This window comes from Nicotiana sylvestris, chromosome 10, assembly GCF_000393655.2.
Source record: "Nicotiana sylvestris chromosome 10, ASM39365v2, whole genome shotgun sequence".
Classification (NCBI taxonomy): domain Eukaryota; kingdom Viridiplantae; phylum Streptophyta; class Magnoliopsida; order Solanales; family Solanaceae; genus Nicotiana; species Nicotiana sylvestris.
The window spans coordinates 13,207,239-13,229,991 of record NC_091066.1 but is presented as its reverse complement, the minus strand read 5'-3'; positions in this window follow the sequence as shown (position 1 = coordinate 13,229,991).

The following is a 22,753-nucleotide window of genomic DNA, read 5'->3' as shown; positions in this document are numbered from 1 at the left end:
TAATGAAAATACAAGAAGATGAAGGAGCAGTCAGCAACAGTAATAACACAGCAATACAACAGCAACCCAACAACAACGATTCAAACCAAACTCGAAGCCCAGAAAGATTTGAAGAAAACCAAACAGGCTCGATAAAACAGCCCCAAAATAATACCAAAACTCAAGTTTGAACACAGGGACTGAAATGCAAGCAACCAGCTCTTCTTTTTAAGGTAACAATGACCTTTCCTCACTCTCCAAAATTAAAATGCTTGACGGCTTTTGAACTCTCTCTGAACTGATAAAAAAATGCTCTTAAGAATTCTCAAAATGTTGTCTAAGAACTCTTCAGACTCTCTTTCAATGCTTTTTAGAAAAATTCCCCAAAACTCTCAATACTCAGTTTTTGCATTCAAGTTTTTAATCCCCCTTTTACTCTTCTGCCCGTCCCCCTATTTATACCCAACACTGACCTTGCCATCTCTCAAGAGCACTTAAGCAGAATTTTTTAAACTAATTCTGCCCATGATCTCTTTTTCAATTCCACTAGAATATGTTTTGTTCCCTACTAAACTTCTTTTTATTTATTAATCCCACGCGGGTATGGGTAACCTATTTTTCTATTCAAATCCCTTAAACCTTGTGAAATGGTGCCCATGATCCCTTACACAGTCATCAACCCCCCCCCCCACTACTCTTTTAAACTATTTCATTAGTTTAATGATACTTTAGTACCCTACTGTCAGGCCATTCACTTAAACTACTTTCAAATCTTTTCAATCCCAAAATACCCTCCTAAAGCCCCTGAAATTACTGTCTTACCCAATCGCTTTTACCTCATCAGCTATAACCAATCTCCTTAATCAGATAACTAAACTAATTCGTAATTAATCAGCAAACTACATCAGCTATAACCAATTTAATTCAATCCCCCTAGCAGTTCGAACTTCGAACTCAGATTAGATCAAATAGCAGACTGATGCAAAGCTGCTAAGATGCATATGTACATGGGATTAACTAACTGCATTCACAATTCTAAATCAAACTTAGGCAGAAGGAATGATCACTGTAAATGTACTGAATCGACAAACAAACTGAACTCATGTGCAAAATGATGAACAACAAAGAAAAGGGAACCAATCATCACATGAAGCAATTCGAACCAATACTCATAATTCTAAACTAGCCTTAAACACAAAATGTAGGGACCTTGAGGATATACTGAATGGAACCCTAAGGCTGAAAACAAAACAAACGACACCAACAACTTGACGAGAACTACTAAACTACAGACATGAACGGATTAATCGACGAAACTTATTCAATTGATTAAACAGGCTATAACATTTACCAGTTAACAACAAACTATCAGAAAAAACAGACTAACAAGTGATTCGAGTGGTATTGACAAAAACAGGGAACTTATAAACTAACAAATTACATGGCTAAATACATATATTCGACCCATGAACAAAAGCAGATTCGACCAAATAAAAGGTCTGATTGGAGAAGAAGAAGGAGCAATGAACAAAACTGGATTATAACTAAACTAAACACAATTAACCGTAACAAAAATAGAACAAGAAAGGAGAAAAAGGTACCTTAACAAAATAGAAACTAGACGAACCCAGGTCGAACCTTTGACTCAAACTTTTTGAGGTCGAACGGACCTTAATAGAGTGTTCTCAACGGAGAACACTTCGACTAAGGTCGATTAGACGCCCAAATTCCTTTAATTTCGGACAAACCCAAGTTTGGTCTTCATAGGGGTCTTGGTTCCATTTGGGGTTCGAATGGTTCTAGCAAGATTCGAATAACTCCGCTCTGATTCGAGCAAAACTAGTAGGGGACTTGGGACGAGGGTGGACTAGTGGTCAGAAGGTGTGAGTTTGGGAGGGTTTAGATTAGGCGCCGCCACCAGGGGATCTTGTGGCGGCGCTAGGGTTCTTGGCTCAAAATCGATATTCGAGCGGCTGGAACTAGATTTGAAGGAAGGGGAGGGTGGATTTGGAGAGAAGAGGTCAGGGAGGAGCTGTGGTGTGAAATTGGGGGTCATCGGACGAACTAGGGTTCCGGCCTTATTTTCGATCTAATGTTCGAAGCAAACAGCTGGGATTCGAGGGATAAGGGTTAGGGGTTCTGATTGGGGAGGTCGAGGGGAATCAGTAGTGTAAAGATGGGGTCGTTCGGACCAACGAAACTGCCGTGAGGCATTTTTCGGTGGGCGGAGCACGGTGGTAAGAGGCGGAGGATCTGTTTGGTCTCTGAAGCTCAGAGACGAAGAGGTGAGGGGGGTTGGCTTGGGGGAGGCGGTGTATGGTTTGGGAATATATAGTGGATGAAGGATTCGAACCAGTCTGTTAGACTAATTAAAATTAACGGACTGGATTAAACACTTAATAGAAACGACATCGTTTCTTTTAGGCGGGGGTTGGATCGGTTTGAATGTAAAGCAGGTCGGGCTAGACCGGGTGAGGATGGGGTGATCTGGACCGTTGGATCAAGTCGTATCAACGACTTGGATCTATTATCCAGATACGACATCATTTGGATATATCTGGGACCGGCCAGTTTGGGCCTGGATTGGGCGTGTGAGGTGTGTGAGAGTTTGGGCCTGATTGGTTCAAATAAGGGATGGCCCAGTCCGATTTCATTACTATTTTTGTTCTTACTTTCTTTTACTTCTTTAAACTAATTTTTTCAAAATTAAAAACCTAAAAATCCTAAATTAAATTATAAAATTGACAATTAACTTAAAATATTAGCTCTTAATAATAATTATCACACGAAATTAAACACCAATAAAGATAAAATCACACAATTTGGACATTAAATGCTAAAAATGCAAAGTACATATTTTTGTGATTTTTCCATTTTGTAAAACAAACTTGATTGTTTAATTAATTCCTAAATTGTAAAATTAAATCCTAAATGCACATGCAACACATATTTTTGTATTTTTCTTAATTAAAGTAGAAATAAACATGCACAGACAAAATACAAATAAATCACAAACAACACAAAACCATTTTATTTTGAATTTTTGGGAGTAGTTCTCATAGGGCAAAAATCACGTGCTCACAGCTGCCCCTCTTTGTACGGAAACACTAAGAGTTTCCGTGTAAAGATAAAGTGAGCGGATACGAGCGATTTTTGCCCGTTCAGCTACTCCGTGTGAAGCATTTTTTGAAATATTTGACCGAACCTCTACTTCAAAGGTTTCCTACATATCCCCGGCTAAAAGGGAATCAGGTCAATGTAGTTCGGGAAGTTTTGGTAGCTGGGATTACCACGGGACTGCAATTCTGTTGTTACTACTGCTGCATGCTGTTACTACTGTTTTCCGGCCTCCTTATTACACCGTGCTAAAAGAAAAACATGAAGCTAGACTAAACTAGGGATTGCATCATCTTATCTATCTTCAAACTTGCTCTTGTAGTCTTCTTCTGATTTCTGCAGCAGAATTTATGCTGGGGATATTTTGTTGTAACCCTCCGCTTTACTAACTTCTGACTTGAAATTGAGTGTAGTCCTCAGTTCTACAGGCGGGCTCCTTACTTCAAACTTGAAATTTATTCCTCTGTTCTACAGGCGGACTCCTGACTTCGTTTTGAAATGTACTCCTCTGTTCTACAAGCGGGCTCCTGACTCCAACTTGACTTTCAAAAGATAATACGGCCTCCATTCTCTAGGCGGGCTCCTGACTTCAACAGCAATTTAAAGATAATGCAGCCTCCATTCTCCAGGCGGGCTCCTGACTTCAACAACAACTATTTCTCCAGAATATAACACTTTCATTCTCCGGGCGGGCTCCTGAGCTCAACAATTTCTTAAAAACATAACACCTCCATTCTCCAGGCGGGCTCCTGACTTCAACAATTTCTTACAAACATAACACCTCCATTCTCCGGGCGGGATCCTGACTTCAACAACTTCTTAAAAATATAACACTTCCATTCTCCAGGCAGGCTCCTGACTTCAACAACTTCCTAAAAATATAACAACCTCCATTCTCCAGGCAGGCTCCTGACTTCAACAACTTCTTAAAATGTAACACCTCCGTTCTCCAGGAGGGCTCCTGACTTCAACTACTTCTTAAAAATATAATACCTCCATTCTCCAGGCGGGCTCCTGACTTCAACAACTTCTTTAAATGTAACAGCTCCATTCTCCAGGCGGGATCCTGACTTCAACTACTTTTTAAAAATATACTACCTCCATTCTCCAGGCGGGCTCCTGACTTCAACAACTTCTTAAAATGTAACACCTCCGTTCTCCAGGCTCCTGACTTCAATTATGACTTAAAATATAACAACCTCCATTCTCCAGGCGGGTTCCTGACTTCAACAACTTCTTAAAACGTAACACCTCCGTTCTCCAGGTGGGCTCCTGACTTCAACTACTTCTTAAAAATATAATACCTCCATTCTCCAGGCAGGCTCCTGACTTCATCAACGACCTAAAAATACGTTTTATCGTCGTTGTTCCTTCCTGCCTCCTGAACCATTTTCCTTCTAACTTGAATCATCTTCTTTCAGAACTGCTTCCCTCAAAACTGGTGTTTCATTCCTCTGAAAACTACTGGGGATAACACCGGTGTTTTATTCAAAAATATGTTATTTTCCTCCTTCAAAGACTACTTCCCCTAAAGCTGGTTCTTTCCTTCCACTGGAACTACTTCCCTTAAGACTTGTGTTATCTTCCTTCCGAAACTGCTTCCTTTAAAACTTGTTTGGCCTTCTTCCGAAAACTGCTGGGGATACCATTTCTCCCCAAACTTGTGTTATCTTGATTCTTCCCCAAGTGGGTACCGGACTTCCAGAAAATTTTCAAAATGAAAGAAAATTTTCTGACCCAGTTTGACAATCTTTCTTGTGGCACATCTTTCTATCATCAATAACATTTCATGTCCCTGCTTCAAATCAAAGAAAAATTTTGTTAGTTTAAAACATGGTGAATGGTCGTGCCACTCCTGCTGGGGATGGTTTTCTCTTTCTCCTTTCCCAGCTTTGTGTTCCATTACACTACCAAAGCTTGCTGGGGATAAGATTATTTGTTGGGGATGATATTCCTGCTGGCTGTCATATTCCTGCTGGGGATGGTTTTCCCCCTCTTCTTTCCCTGCTCCGTGTTGTCAACGATTCTTTATTCACCAATTGTTGCTTCCCAATTTTCTCCATACTCTACCCGAAATCCTAGACCAATCCATCATTTGGTCTTGCAACGAACGTCTTTCTCGTTCCATTGCATTATCTTTGGCCCGTCCTATCCACATTGTGTTTTTGCACCATCTTGGCAATTGGTAATAAGCTCTGAAAATTCTTTTCAAAACAAACTGCTGGGGAGATAAAATCTTTAAAAAAAATATAAAAAAATGATGAATTCAAGAAAATAAGAGAAGAATAGTTTTCTGAAAAATGTTGGGGAGAAGAAAAAGAAAAGATCTTATCTGAATGGTACAACCGATCCCAATGATCACGTCGTGCATTTTGGATTAACCAACTCAGTCTATTTATATCAATCAATCTTTCTGATGGCCTTACTTTGTTGGGTATATGTAAGCGCCCAATTCTTTTGTCGACTCAACATCTTTGCACTGCTTGATGCCTCGATGGATCCTTTCCGTCAATCTTATCTTGTTTGCCTCTTTTGACCCCTTGTCGCCTCATAGTGCCCTTCGAGGGGTTTTCACTAATAAGACTCTCTCATTTCCCTCAACTCTCATCGCCTTATGGTGCCTGTGAAGGTTTTCACCGATAAGACTCTCTCGTTTTATTTCTCTCAACTTCCGTCGCCTTATGGTGCCTGTGGAGGTTTTCACCGATAAGACTTTCTCATTTTATTTTATTTTTTCAGCTGGGGATTGGAGTGTTACCGATATGACTCTCTCTGCTGGGGATTCTTTCGGCTATCAATTCATTTCCAGCTTATGATCCTCTTCTCTGCTGGGGATCAGAGTGTTATTCCCGACTTCCATTTGCATGACTTGGCACTTCTCGGATACTGATCGGGAGGTCTTTTTTGGATATCAATATGAGTTTTTGTGTATGGCTAAAAGAAAAGGGGTATCAAAAGGTTCAAAATAATTTTGATGGGTAAAACATTACAACTCTTGGAATCAAACTTCCTTCCCAAAATTACAAACACAACTTCTGCCCCAGTTTCTTGCTTGGGGATTTTTATTTTTGTTACACTATGACCAAAACGTGAGGCACCTACATATCCTTTTTGAGGAATCAGGTCAAACGTAGTTCCCAATTCCTTTGTTTTTCTTGTGACTTTTCTTTTGTCTTTATCATTATTTTTCTTTTCTCCCTTTTTTATTTTCATTACTGATTCCAAAAGAGGGGTATGATAGAATAAATAAGGCTCAAAAGGGGAAGCAAAGGTTGAAGTGTTTGGATGGAAGAACAAATTGCCTCAGTCATTTCATTCTCCGATACCATGCCAAATGCAAACAAACATCAATTACAATTAAAAGAAATCATACATAATATCTCTTAACTGCGTCAGAATTGATAGCCATGTCGATGCATTTTCCTTCGACATCTGTTAAACATAAAGCACCATAGGACAACACTCTGGTTACAATGAATGGCCCTTGATAATTCGGGGCGAACTTGCCTTTTGCCTTAGTCTGATGTGGAAGGATGCGTTTCATCACTTGCTGGCCCACTTCAAACTTCCGGGGACGCACCTTTTTGTTGTACGCTCTTGCCATTCTCCTTTGATATAACTGGCCATGACACACAGCTGCCAATCTTTTTTCATCAATCAAGTTCAACTGCTCCAGACAAGTTTTGACCCACTAATCATCATCAATTTCAGCTTCAGTGACAATCCGAAGGGACGGGATTTCAACTTCCGCCGGTATTACTGCTTCAGTTCCATATACCAAAAAATAAGGAGTTGCCCCTACTTAAGTACAGACAGTAGTGCGATAACCCAACAATGCAAATGGTAATTTTTCATGCCATTGCCTCGAACATTCTACCATCTTCCGAAGTATCTTCTTTATGTTTTTGTTGGCTGCCTCAACTGCTCCATTCGGCTTGGGACGATATGAGGTGGAATTGCGGTGTGTAATCTTAAATTGTTGGCATACATCTTTCATCAAATTGTTGTTAAGATTAGCACCGTTATCTGTGATGATCACCTTCGGGATTTCAAATTGGCAGATGATATGTGAGTGAACAAAATCGACCACTGCTTTCTTGGTCACAGTTTTGAAAGTTTTAGCTTCAACCCACTTAGTGAAATAATCGATGGTCACCAGAATGAACCTATGACCGTTGGTAGCTGCCAGCTCAATAGGTCCAATGACATCCATGCCCCAGGCAACAAATGGCCATGGTGCTGACATCGTATGCAATTCTGTCGGCAGAGAATGAATCAGATCTCCGTGTATCTGACACTAATGGCATTTCCTCATGAAACTTATACAATCATGCTTCATAGTGAGCCAATAGTACCCTGCTCAAAGAATCTTCTTCGCCAATACATATTCGCTCATATATGGCCCATAAACTCCAGCATGTACCTTTGTCATAACTATCGTGGCTTGACTAGCATCTATACATCTCAGCAATCCCAAATCTGGTGTTCTTTTGTACAACACTCCTGCACTGAGGAAAAATCCATTTGCCAATCGCCGAATGGCTCTCTTTTGATCTCCTGTGGCCTGCTCCGGGTATATCCCCATCCTGAGGTATTCCTTGACATCATAGAACCATGGTTCTCCATCTGGTTCTTCCTCTAACATGTTGCAATAAGCATGCTGATCACGAACCTGAATATGCAATGGGTCAACATGAATTTTGTCTGGGTGGTGCAACATTGATGCTAAGGTGGACAAAGCATCGGCAACCTCATTATGAACTCTTGGGATGTGTCTGAATTCCACCGATCGAAATCGCTTGCTCAGATCGTGCAAACATTGTTGATATGGTATGAGCTTCAAATCCCTTATTTTCCATTCACCCTGAATCTGGTGCACCAGGAGGTCCGAGTCTCCCAAGACCAAGACGTCCTGGACATCCATGTCTGTAGCTAGCCGTAGACCCAAAATGCATGCCTCATACTCAGCCATGTTGTTGGTACAATAGAAATGCAGTTGAGCTATAACAGGATAATGATGTCCTGTTTCAAAATAAGTACCGCTCCTATTCCAACTCCCTTCGCATTTGCGGCTCCATCGAAAAAAAACTTCCATACTGGTTCCTTGGTCATTTCCAACTCATCTATATGCATCACTTCTTCGTCAGGAAAATACGTTCTCAAGGGCTCGTATTCTTTATCAACAGGATTCTCAGCCAAGTGATCAGCCAATGCTTGGCCTTCATGGACGTCCTCGTCACATAGACGATGTCGAATTCTGTGAGTAATATTTTCCATTTCGCCAATCTCTCTGTGGGTATAGGCTTCTGGAAAATATACTTCAGTGGATCCAAGCGTAAAATGAGATAAGTAGTATATGATGACAGATAATGCTTCAATTTCTGGGCCACCCAAGTTAGGGCGCAACATGTCTTCTCGAGTTGAGTGTACTTAACCTCATAGCCTGTAAACTTCTTGCTGAGATAATAGATGGCTTGCTCCTTCCTTCCTGTAATGTCGTGTTGCCCCAGTACACAACCAAATGAATTCTCCAGGACCATTAGATAAAGAATTAACGGTCTTCCCTGCTCTGGTGGAACCAACACAAGTGATATCCTTTGATTCGGTCAAATGCTTCCTGACATTATGCCGTCCATTCTACCGCAGCATCTTTCTTCAGTAGTCAAAAAATGTGTTCACAAGTTGCTGTGAGTTGAGCAATAAACCTGCTGATATAATTCAACCTACCCAACAGACTCATTACTTCTGTCTTGTTCTTCGGCGGTGGCAAATCTTGGATGGATTTGATCTTTGACGGGTCCAACTCAATGCCTCGCTGACTGACGATGAATCCCAACAACTTTCCAGATGGAACACCAAATGCACATTTGGCTGGGTTGAGCTTAATATCGTACCTTCGAAGTCTTTGGAAAAACTTTCTTAGGTCTGCTACGTGGTCTTCCTGATGCTTGGATTTTATGATCACATCAACCACGTATACTTCAATCTCTTTGTGTATCATGTCATGAAACACAGTAGTCATTGCTCTCATGTACGTTGCCCCAACATTCTTCAAACCAAATGGCATTACTCGGTAGCAATAAGTCCTCCACGGCGTAATGAAAGCCGTCTTTTTCGCATCTTCTTCATCCATCAGAATCTGATGATACCCAACATAGTAATCCATAAAAGACCCGATCTCACGTCCGGCACAATTATCGATCAAGATATGGATGTTGGGTAATAGAAAGTTATCCTTTGGGCTTGCCCTATTCAGATTGCGTTAATCGACACACACCCTGATCTTCCCATCTCTCTTCGGCACTGGTACCACATTAGCCAACCAATCAGGATATAGATTGACCCGAATAACCCTTGCTTGCAGATTCTTGGTTACTTCCTCTTTAATCTTCATACTCATGTCTGTTTTGAACTTCCTCAATTTCTGCTTGACGGGAGGGCATGCCGGGTTAATGGGCAGTTTGTGAACCACTAAATCTGTGCTTAACCTCGTCATGTCATCATACGACCATGCAAAAACGTCTTTGAAATCAATAAGTGCTTTGATTAGTTCCTCCCTGATATTCGGTGCAATGTGGATGCTTATTTTAGTTTCCGTGATATCATCTGCATCCCCTAAATTGATGGCTTCAGTGTCATTTAAGTTGGGCTTGGATTTCTCTTCAAACTGGCTTAACTCTCTGTTTATCTCTTCGAAGACTTCATCCTCATCGTATTCCGATTCATTATCATAATCGACCTCTTGTAAAATTAGTTCGGAATCAGATTGATTTTTTAGACTAGGTTGAAGATCCATTGTGCATGCCATGTCATTAGAACCAATATAAAGAGAACTGTTCAGAAAGAGAAAAGAAGAAAACAAAATTAAAACAAAATCAGAAGAGAAAAGCTTTCACTTTTTTTTAAAATACGGGATACCAGAGTTTCACACTTTGCCGAATACAAAACAAAATTGGATTACAACCCTGGAATAATCCAAAAAACAAGAAAGAAAAATCAGAGCCCACTACCAAGACTCTCTCCGGGTAGGAAGGGGAGTAGCCATCCAATTGTTGATATTTGCCCTAGGCCCCACAAACTGTACATCTAACCTACTGGACCCTTCTCCAGCTTCTATCATGTTGACATCGGCGAACAACCTTTCAAAGCCCACATTCAAATCTCCATCTGGCCCAATCAATGGTCCGAGAACTTTCGGGACCGACAACTTCCTGATACCTGCTCTGACAAATGATCTGGATAGGCGCGGGATTGGCTTGGGAAGGACCCAGACTCTTGTCTTCAACTTGCGGGCCCGTCTCACATCCGCCGTTGTAGGCTTGAACCCCAACCCAAAGGTATCCAGATTTTTGGGCAAAGAAACCGGCTGAACAATACCCTGAAGATAAACCCCTAAACCTTTGCCTGGCACAAACCCGTTCTTCAACATCTCCGAGGCTACCATGACAGTTGCAGCTGCTATTTTGGGAAGTGAGATGCTTTCACCTTCGGGAACTTTGTCTACTAAAACTGTATCGAAAACTTGGTAAACCCACGATCCCTTATCATCATCAGTCTCTATGAAGGGTACGATGGTATCACTTACGGCGCTTGCATTGTCTTCCTCATGTATTACGATCTCTTGCCTATCCCACTTGAATTTGACCATCTGATGTAATTTAGAAGGCACTGCTTTGGCGGCGTGGATCCAGGGTCACCCCAACAGAAGATTATATGACACTGCCACGTCTAACACTTGAAACTCCATGGTGAACTCGACTGGACCAATTGTTAATTCAAGTATGATGTCACCCACTGTGTCTGTACCACCACCATCAAACCCTCGAACATAGATGTTGTTCTTGTGAATCCTGTCACCATCGACCTTCAGTTTGCTCAATGTGTCCAAAGGACAGATATTGGCACTGAACCCATTATCAATCAGTACTCGAGTGACTACCGAGTCTTCGCACTTCACGGTCAAATAAAGGGCTCTATTATGTTATGTACCCTCCACGGGCAACTCGTCGTCTGAAAAGTGACCATGTTGACCTCGAAAATCTTGTTTGCTATTTTCTCCAGATGATTCACAGAGATCTTATCCGAAACATGGGCTTCGTTCAGAATTTTCATCAATACCCGGCGGTGCTCGTCTGAATGGATCAACAACGATAACAATGAGATCTGTGCTGGGGTCTTCCTCAATTGCTCCACAATGGAGTAATCTTGCGCCTTCATTTTCTTTAAAAATTCTTCCTCCTCTTCCTCGGTAACTGGATTCTTTGTCGCTACTAGATTGGCCCTTCTTAACTCTGCGGGAGAAAAACACCTTCCCGAACGAGTTAACCCCTGTGCCTCACATATTTCCTCCACAACTTCCTTCCCCTTATGCATTACCATTACTTGACTGTAGCTCCATGGCACAGCTTTCTCGCTGATTATCGGCAACTGCATTACTGGCCTGATAACAACTGGTCCTATTTATTCCCCCTTCATGGCTACTGGCTTGCTTGATATCCCTTGCACCGTTACTTTGACCGGCTCTGGATTCTTGGCAACATCAGACGAACTCTTCCCCATCACCACCACTGGCTTGCCTTCTACCCTTTTCGACTGTACTACCGCTTTTCCACTGATTGACTTTTCTTTCGGACTGGCACTGATCATCATTACCGTTAGTGAGGGCTTCTTGAGCTTCCCCCTTCGTGCACTAGTTCGATCATGTGGGCTTCATGGTGTGCCGGCAACGGGTTCTGATTGATGTTAGGTGCCTCTGGCTCCTGGACCTCGATCCTATTTGTGTCAATAAGATCTTGTACGGCAGTCTTCAACTTCCAACACTTCTCAGTATCATGCCTAGGAGCCCCCAAACAATATTCACAGCTTACCGAGTAGTCCAGATTTTTGGGAAGGGGATTTGGCAATTTAGGCTCCATAGGACTCAATAGGCCTAACTGCCTCAATTTGTGGAACAGAGTAGTATAGGTTTCTCCCAGCGGAGTGAATGTTCTCTGCCTCTGCACCCTTTCATTCCTGAAAGTCTGATTCCTACGAAAACCTGCTCCTGAAGGATTCCTGTAGGCCCTTGGTGGTGGATATGTGTTTTGTGGAGGTGGATATGTATTCTGGGGAGCCAGCGCACGCCATTGCGGGCGAGCCGGAGGCTGGCTGTAAGTTTGGGCGTGATGTACAGAGAAATGTGGCTCTTGTGGTGGGTAGTAGGGCTGTGGAGGGACGTATAGAATGTGTGGGTAATTTGAGTGATGGGGTCTAGGTCGGTAGTGAGGGTGGGACCTCTAGATCTGGACCAAGTACCTGCCTCGACTGTTGCGACATCTTCCCTTTTCTTCTTTCCGAGCGCACCTCTCGTGCCGCTCTGGATGTCCTGAGTGGTTGCTTTAATTGCCGAATAGCTTAGGATTTTGTTGGACTTAAGTCCCTCTTCAATCATACCGCCCGTTTTTACTACTTCGTTGAAAGATTTGCCAACTGACGTCACCAGGTGACCAAAGTAAGTTGGCTCCAGAGTCTGCAAAAAGTAGTCCACCATCTCCCCCTCTCTCATTGGAGGATCAACTCTTGCCGCCTGCTCTCTCCAGCGGAACCCAAATTCTCGGAAGCTTTCCCTGGACTTCTTCTCAAGTTTTAGCAATGTGAGACGGTCAGTGACTATCTCAAGGTTGTACTGGAAGTGGCCTATAAAGGCTTGTGCCAGATCATCCCAAGTGTACCACCTGCTAGGATCCTATCTTGTGTACCATTCCAGTGCAGACCCGCTAAGACTTTGACCAAAATTAGCTATCAACAGCTCGTCTTTTCCCCCGGCCCCTCTCATTTTACTGCAAAAAACCTCGTAGATGTGCCATTGGATCACTGTGCCCCTCGTATAGATCAAACTTTGGCATCTTGAACCCTGCCGGCAATTAAATGTCGGGGAATGGGTACAGATCTTTGTAGGCCACACTGACTTGGTTGCTTAACCCATGGATATTCCTGAAGGACTGCTCTAGGCTTTTAAACTTTCGAAGCACTTTGTCTTGCTCTAGGCTCTTAGCCGGCTTTTCAGTCTCTACCGGGATCTCGAAGTGAGTATTATAAGTATGAGGCTCGGGTGCTTTGAAGGTTGGTTCAAGGGGGTAATATTGGTTATCGTGAGCTTGAAACAACGGCTCGCTGGATGATCTTTGCAGAGTGGTTGGTGGGGGTGCCACGAAAACAGGAACATTTGATAGAGGGGGGTTCTGATTGGGTTGTAAAGCTTGGGGATCATAGGCATTTCTTCCCTGATAGTATTGGTGACTGGGGAAGCTTGTCGAAGGGCCGGGGGAGGGTATTCCGGCGTGTGTCCTGGTGGGAGAGTGGGAATAACGGGAGGGTCAGACACTTTTTGTACCCTAGCTAAGGCCAGCTGCATTTCTTATCTCCTGTCTCATCTAATCTATTTCCTCCTTCAGCATTTGATTCTCCATCCTTTCATCCTCGACACTTTGGTCTGAACTAGTCATGCTTTTTAATAGGGGCCCTTTGGATCTTGTTTTGTAATGGTAATCTGCCAGAACGTTCTAACAAACTAACTGGTTCTAAATCTCTGGAAGGACAACAAACTTGTTAGCGTTAGAGTTTAACACATATTGCGATTTCACGTTGGGGGTTGCATTGTTCCTAGGCAGTTTAACTATTTCTAACATGTCTTTGCTTCGACCGCATGCGTCATTCCGGCTTACTTTGTTTGTGCCTCGTTTAAGTGTTTCTGAAACTTTCTTTATCTCTCTTTTTATTTCTTTCTTTTCTTTTATTCAATTTCCCTTTTCTCTTTTTCTTTTTAGTGGTTGTCGAATCTTATGTGGATTGCATACGTATCATGTCCCCGCATGAATCAGACCCCGCATGTCCCCGCATGAATCAGACCGACGGACAACAGACTCTGAAGACAAGGAAAATACAGACTCAAACTATGAATGTTTCAGAGTTTTGAATTTTGGTACCCGCAGGGCGTCACTCGGCCTCACCGCGGGCTTTGGTGCAAGGCCCCTTTGCAGATCTTTCAAATCTTCCATGATCTGGTGGACATAAATCATTATTGAAGCAAAGAAGGTGGTACGGGGCATATCCTCACAAGCTAGGCACCTTATGGTGATGTAGTGCCCGATATCGTCGATTCTTCCCTCGAAAAACTTCAGCATTTTCGATGTACCCGGCTATTTCCTCCAAAGTCGGGGTGAGTTCAAAATCGGAGAAGTGGAAGACATTGTGTGTCGGGTCCCAGCGGGTGACCAAAGCTCTTATGATATCCCCCGAGGCTGGATTTCCAATAAACCCGTAAGACCTTTTAGATATTTCTTGACCTCATCTTGCCCTTCACCCCCTAAATCATCCCACCATAGCCGCAACTTGAAAGGGATTTTAGTCATTATTGAAAAAGGTTCATTTTGCATCGTGCTCATCCTGCACATTTATTAAGGTGATTAAGCAAAAATAAAATTTATTTGACTCAACCAGTTGGCTATTTTTTAAATTTTTCACAGATTAAAAGAAAGATCCGGCTCCGAACACTGCCTTTCAGCACTTCGGGAACGAAGATTTTGAGGCTGGGTGAGTTAACCGGTAAAAAATCCAAAAAAAGACTACAAGTGGCCGTTTATGCAAATTCAGCCTTCCGGCGTCCCTTTGGGAACATTCGGCTATTTTGACAAAAACGGCGTCACCCGACTTATTTATGACGAAAATTAAAATTTTGACATTTTTGTAAAGGAGAGGTTGGACCCGATGAGGGTTGACTACGTATCCCGCACCCTGTGAGAATCAAACTGGCGTAGTTCAGGTAGATAAAACAAACTTCTTTTGAAAACAAGCCTCTTTTTAATGGCAAATAAAACCATTTTTCATAAACAAAACCCTTTTTTATCATTTTCTCAAAAATTCGACAGAGTTTCGACGCTATTTGGACATTGATTTTTTTCAAAACAGGTGATTAACTACCTCTATCTCTCTTTCCTCAAAGTATTCAAAAGCCGGTCAGCATGCAAGTCCGAAGCAAACAAATGCACAGGTAGCAAGTTGGATGCATCAGGATGGTCTTTTGTCGTTTTGGTACACTTGTCCTAGACAGACCCAACCCTTGTGTTGAGCCTCCAAAGTCAAATGCACATTATGCAAACAAACGTTCCTACTAGGGATCCGGAATAAAGCTGAGTTATTCTAGGTTCGTAACCTGGGTATTTGTTCTAGACTGTGTACCCGAGCGGACAACTCGAGTCGAGGAGGGGGTTACGTACCGGGGACCTGCGAGATCGTCCGTCTTTGTAACTTGTCCGACCTCTTTCTTATTTCAAGGTATGATACTAACAGAATAGGGAGTCTCAACCAGTAAGCACATTCCCGGAGGTGAGAAGAGAAGGGTTTCGTAGCAGTTTATATACAGTTCAGATAATATCAAAGCGATAAAAGCAACATTTTGCACATTTAGGCCAAAACATATAATAAGATCAAATAATAAATGAAGCCAAATAATAACAATTATTCCAGGCTCGAATTCTTGAACCCTGAACCAGAGATTTTGGGTTCGCTCCCCAGCAGAGTCGCCAGAGCTGTCACACCTCCTTTTTACCTACACCCCGCAAAGGGGCGTAAAGGGAGTTTTTCTAATTAAAGGACAATCGAAATGGGATTTATTATTTAATTCAGAGTCGCCACTTGGGAGATTTATGGTGTCCCAAGTCACCGGTTGAATCCTGAATCGAGGAAAAGATTGACTCTGTATTACGGTCCACGAACCAGAAATTCGAGTAAGGAATTCTGTTAACCCGGGAGAAGATGTTGGGCATTCCCGAGTTCCGTGGTTCTAGCACGGTCGTTCAACTGTCATATTCGGCTTATTCATCTGATTTTAATACATGTTGAACCTATGTGCAAATTTTAACTTTTTACCGCTTTATTATTATTTTAAAAGAGAATTGCAACATCGTAAAAGCGCATCTCGAACCACGTCACATCAATGTACCCGTGGTTGTTGACACATCTAGACTCCGTTGAGAATTGAATTTGGGTCACATAAATGCGCACCCGAGTTTAGGGAGGTAGTGTTATTAAAATATGCGCCTAAAGAGACTAACACATTATTATTTTGGGGAAGAGCCGTAAAATTCTCTAAACGGCCCGTCCCGAATTCTAAATGTTTTATTTTACCCATTTATTGAGGGCCCTGCAAAGTTTTGCATTTTTATTTGGCAAGGCTCATCTCATTTTTATTTAAGGATATACTAAAGAGACTATGATTTTCTATTTATTTGTCTCTAAGAATAAAGAAAAATCCTAATCAATTAGCATTAAAAGTTCGGGCTTCAAGTTCAAGTCCGGGTCTAAACAAAAGGAAACACCTTCTAGTTTGAACCCGCTACCTAACTTAAAATCCGCCGCCTGCCGTTGTAAATATTAACAAACCAGCTACCATTTCGATCTAGTTCAACTTTAGCTTTATTAGATGAATTGGACTATTGGAATTAACTATGTGTAATACAAAGCCATTTTTTGAACTCTTTTTACGACTTGTTGAAAAATGCATCAATGCTTAAAAACTGACATCAGGCTAACATTAATCACTAACATTTGAGAACTAACATTAGTTACTAACATTATTGACATTGCTATTTAAAATGATGTTATTTACTCAAGTGAACTCGCAATTTCAGAATTAGACCTATTAAACCAACATGCTGATTTCCATAAACTATTTGAACCTATTTTGTGGCATAAACTATTTGAAACTATTTTACGGCTACTGAAAAAGAATCAAATACAGTATATTTCATAACTAGTAATCACCAACTAAGATTAATTACAATTGATATTCACATGTTTGTAGAAATAGATTCAATCAGTCCAGTTTATGCATTCCGAAGTCATTCTAATACATACTATGAAATATCAAGTGAACTACTGCCTATACATTAAATTAAACACAAAGAAACAGGGGAAATTCAAAAATCCCTTCCAACAACTATTTACTTCCTTTCCATTAAATTTGGGAGCTTTAGAACGTGTACCTGGATAATGAAAATATAAGAAGATGAAGGAGCAGTCAGTAACAGTAATATCACAGTAATACAACAGCAATACAATAGCAACCCAACAGCAGCGATTCAAACCAAACTCGAAGCCCAGAAAGATTTGAAGAAAACCAAACAGGCTCGATAAAACAGCCCCAAAATAATACCAAAACTCAAGTTTGAACACAGGGACTGAAATGCAAGCAACCAGCTCTTCTTTTTAAGGTAACAATGACCTTTCCTCACTCTCCAAAATTAAAATTCTTGATGACTTTTGAACTCTCTCTGAACTGATAAAAAAAATGCTCTTAAGAATTCTCAAAATGTTGTCTAAGAACTCTTCAGACTCTCTTTCAATGCTTTTTAGAAAAATTCCCCAAAACTCTCAATACTCTGTTTTTGTATTCAAGTTTTTTACCCCCCTTTACTCTTCTGCATGTCCCCCTATTTATACCCAACACTGACCTTGCCAGCTCTCAAGAGCACTTAGGCAGAATTTTTTTAACTAATTCTGCCCATGATCTCTTTTTCAATTCCACTAGAATATGTTTTGTTCCCCACTAAACTTCTTTTTATTTATTAATCCCACGCGGGTATGGGCAACCTATTTTTCTATTCAAATCCCTTAAACCTTGTGAAATGGTGCCCATGATCCCTTACACAGTCATCAAACCCCCCCCCCCCCCCACTACTGTTTTAAACTATTTCATTAGTTTAATGATACTTTAGTACCCTACTGTCAGGCCATTCACTTAAACTACTTTCAAATCTTTTCAATCCCAAAATACCCTCCTAAAGCCCCTGAAATTACTGTCCTACCCAATCCCTTTTACCTCATCAGCTATAACCAATCTCCTTAATCAGATAACTAAACTAATTCCTAATTAATCAGCAAACTACATCAGCTATAACCAATTTAATTCAATCCCCCTAACAGTTCGAACTTAGAACTCAGATTAGATCAAATAGCAGACTGATGCAAAGCTGCTAAGATGCATATGTACATGGGATTAACTGACTGCATTCACAATTCTAAATCAAACTTAGGCAGAAGGAATGATCACTGTAAACGTACTGAATCGACAAACAAACTGAACTCATGTGCAAAATGATGAACAACAAAGAAAAGGGAACCAATCATCACATGAAGCAATTCGAACCAATACTCATAATTCTAAACTAGCCTTGAACACAAAATGTAGGGACCCTGAGGATATACTGAATGGAACCCTAAGGCTGAAAACAAAACAAACGACACCAACAACTTGACGAGAACTACTAAACTACAGACATGAACGGATTAATCGACGAAACTTATTCAATTGATTAAACAGGCTATAACATTTAGCAGTTAACAACAAACAATCAGAAAAAACAGACCAACAAGTGATTCGAGTGATATTGACAAAAACAGGGAACTTATAAACTAACAAATTACATGGCTAAATACATATATTCGACCCATGAACAGAAGCAGACTCGACCAAAATAAAAGGTCTGATTGGAGAAGATGAAGGAGCAATGAACAAAACTGGATTATAATTAAACTAAACACAATTAACCGTAACAAAAATAGAACAAGAAAGGAGAAAAAGGTACCTTAACAAAACAGAAACTAGACGAACCCAGGTCGAACCCTTGACTCAAACTTTTTGAGGTCGAACGGACCTTAATCGAGTGTTCGCAATGGAGAACACTTCGACTAAGGTCGATTAGACGCCCAAATTCCTTTATTTTCGGACAAACCCAGGTTTGGTCTTCATAGGGGTCTTGGTTCCATTTGGGGTTCGAATGGTTCTAGCAAGATTCGAACAACTCCGCTCTGATTCGAGCAAAACTAGTATGGGACTTGGGACGAGGGTGGGCTAGTTGTCAGAAGGTGTGAGTTTGGGAGGGTTTAGGTTAGGCGCCGCCACCAGGGGATCTTGTGGCGGCGCTAGGGTTCTTGGCTCAAACTCGATATTCGAGCGGCTGGGACTAAATTCGAAGGAAGGGGAGGTGGATTTGGAGAGAAGAGGTCAGGGCGGACTAAATTGGGGGTCATCGGACGAACTAGGGTTCCGGCCTTATTTTCGATCTAATGTTCGAAGCAAATGGCTGGGATTCGAGGGATAAGGGTTAGGGGTTCTGATTGGGGAGGTCGAGCGGAATCAGTGGTGTAAATATGGGGTCGTTTGGACCACCGAAACCGCCATGAGGCGATTTCCGGTGGGCGGAGCACGGTGGTAAGAGGCGGAGGATCTGTTTGGTCTCTGAAGCTTAGAGACGAAGAGGTGAGGGGGGGTTTGGCTTGGGGGTGGGGGGCGGGGTATGGTTTGGAAATATACAGTGTATGAAGGATTCGATCCAATCCGTTAGATTAATTAAAATTAATGGACTGGATTAAACAATTAATAGAAACGACACCGTTTCTTTTAGGCGGGGGTTGGGTCGGTTTGAATGTAAAGCGGGTCGGGCTAGATCAGGTGAGGATAGGGTGATCTGGACCGTTGGATCAAGTCGTATCAACGACTTGGATCTATTATCCAGATACGACATCGTTTGGATATATCTGGGACCGGCCGGTTTGGGCCTGGATTGGGCGTGTGAGGTGTGTAAGAGTTTGGGCCTGATTGGTTCAAATTAAGGGATGGCCCAGTCCGATTTCTTTTACTTCTTTAAACTATTTTTTTCAAAATTAAAAACCTAAAAATCCTAAATTAAATTATAAAATCGACAATTAACTTAAAATATTAGCTCTTAATAATAATTATCACACGAAATTAAACACCAATAAAGATAAAATCACACAATTTGGACATTAAATGCTAAAAATGCAAAGTACATATTTTTGTGATTTTTCCATTTTGTAAAACAAACTTGATTGTTTAATTAATTCCTAAATTGTAAAATTAAATCCTAAATGCACATGCAACACATATTTTTGTATTTTTCTTAATTAAAGTAGAAATAAACATGCACAGACAAAATACAAATAAATCACAAACAACACAAAACCATTTTATTTTGAATTTTAGGGAGTAGTTCTCATAGGGCAAAAATCACGTGCTCACAATGATTATGCGGCTCGTATATTGATTATGCGATCGCTTAATTGGCCGCATAGTTGACCTCAAAATTAACCAACATACTGTCTCACTCTGCGCCAGATATTTGTAAGCACGTGATTTTTGCCCTATATGAGAATTACTCCCAAAAAATTCAAAAATAAAATGATTTTTCTTTGGTGTACAATTTTGTGATATTTTGAAGAATTATTTGTATTTGTCTGTGCGTGTTTATTCGCTAAATTAATAAAAAATACAAAAATATGTCGCATTTTGCATGTAGGATTTAATTCTACAATTGTTAGTAATTAAAATTGTTTTACAAAAATTAAAAATTACAAAAATAGGCATCGTTTGCATTTTTAGCATTTAATGTCCAAATATACAATTTTATGCTTAATTAATACTTAATTGTGCGTTAATTGTTATTGGGAGTTAATTTGCGCTTTTATAACTTAATTTAGTTCTTAATAATAGTTTAAGTATTTTTATAATTTAGTTTTAGAAAAATAAAAGAAGAAAAGAGAGCGAAAATATAAATAAAGTCGGAATTGGGCCTTTTCTTCAATTTCAAGCCACAGGCCCAAAAAATGGCCCAATATTCCCTACGACCCAGTCCATTTCGAACTGGGTCAACCCGGTCCATAACCCAACACCCTATTATCTTGCATTTCAAAAAATAAAACAAAGGAAAACAAAAAAAAAAAAAAGAATAGTAAACCCTAAAAATGCCTAAGCCCCCCCCCCCCATTTCTCCTTCTTCTTCCTCAAAACTCCAAAGCACAACCATGGCTGCCCTCACCAACGTCGACCACCCTCCACCATGAACACCCCCTCACGTCGTCACACTCACACACACATACACAAACAAACGACACAACAGTCCATCGCCCCAACGTTGTTTCTCCATTGAAGCTCAAGCTCGACCATGGACTACCCGTTGCTTCTGCTTCAGCGTCCTCCTAGTTGCTGCCTCACTTCGTCTTCTTCAGATCGAACAGCCATAGCCACTGCTTCGTCGTCCTCCACACCGTAGCCGCTGCTCCTCCACACCGTCGCCGCTGCTCCTCTACACCGTCGCCGCTGCTCCTCCTCGCGTCCGAGCTGCTGCTGCGTCCATTTCAAGCTCCGATGTCCAGCAGTAGCGGATGCTACTGCTTCAGTCCATGTCGAGCTCGCGAACCTCGAAGCCCATGGCTTCTTCATCATCAGCTTCTTCCGTTTCGTCTTCATCATTCAGTCCAGTCGAGTTCGCGTACATGGAGTAGTTTTGGTTGATGTCGTCGATCACTGTCCGAGTTCGTCGTTGGTTGGTCGTTGTTCGTCGTTTCATTTCCGGTTAGTGGTTTTTTGGATCTCATTTATCGTCCATATTTTTGTTTGGCATTTTTCGGATCCAAAATCGATAAATGATTCAATTCTTGTTTGGTTTGTTCTTCTTTGAAATAATTTTCTAGTTTGTTCATTATTTGGTGAATTTTTCATGTTTATTTCATGTTTGTTTTATTGTTTAGGTAAATGTTGTTAGTTTAATGTTAGTTAAATACAAATTGAGGTTTAATTGTTTCCTCAATTTGTTTTATGTATTTGATGTATTTTACGGAAATTGTTAATATTGTTAAAGTTCAAATTTAAATTCATAATTGTTCTTTTTAGTTTTGTTTTGTCATTTGCCTAAAAGAATTTAGTTGCAATAAGGGAAGTATGTTGGGTTTTAGTCATTTGAATCCGTCTTTTTTATTTTTAGATTTAATTCATGTTCATATTATGTTTGTTTGATTTTGAATCCGTTTGATTTTGAATCCGAAATGTGTATAGTTTGATTCCTTGATTACCATTTATGATTATTTCTTGAATTGTTCTCATAATCTTGTTTAAAGTTTAATATAAGAATTGTTTGTTGTAATGTTGTTAGAGTTGATTTTAAGTTCAATATGATTGAATTTAGAAATCTTCATACTTTGTTTGTTGTTGGTGTTGAATCCGAAAATAGGATTGTTTGTTGCTAAAATATTGTTCAATCAAATTTTAGTTGTTCTTGGTTGTTCAATTTGTGTTCATGTGATTTGTTGTTGAAATGTTGTTAAAATCATGTTCATATGATATTGTTGTTATGATGTTCATCCGTGTTCATATTGTTGTTTGAACATTGTTAGAAATTGATCATATTGTCTATATTTTGGTTAAGTTTGATTAATTGATGTGTTATAGCTGATGGGTAGTTTGGTAAATTTGTAATACGTTCAGGGGTAGTTTGGTAATTTCAGTAAGGTCGGAAGGGGTAGTTTAGGAATTGTACATTTTGTAATTGTTTATTTGAAGCATGGGGGACAAAATGAAATGGGGTGGGTTGTGATATGATTATTTAATATAAAGGGGGGACAAGATTTAATTTAAAGGGGAATCTTGCATTATTTTATTTGAAGCATGGGGGACAAAATATAATGGGGTGGTGTGATATATTTATTTAATGTAATGGGGATGAGTGGGAAGATAATGGGTTTGGTAGAGAAAGGGATTGATTTTAATTGATTAAAGGGTGGGGATTATATATAGAGAGGTCTGAAAAATCAGAAGGGAGAGAGA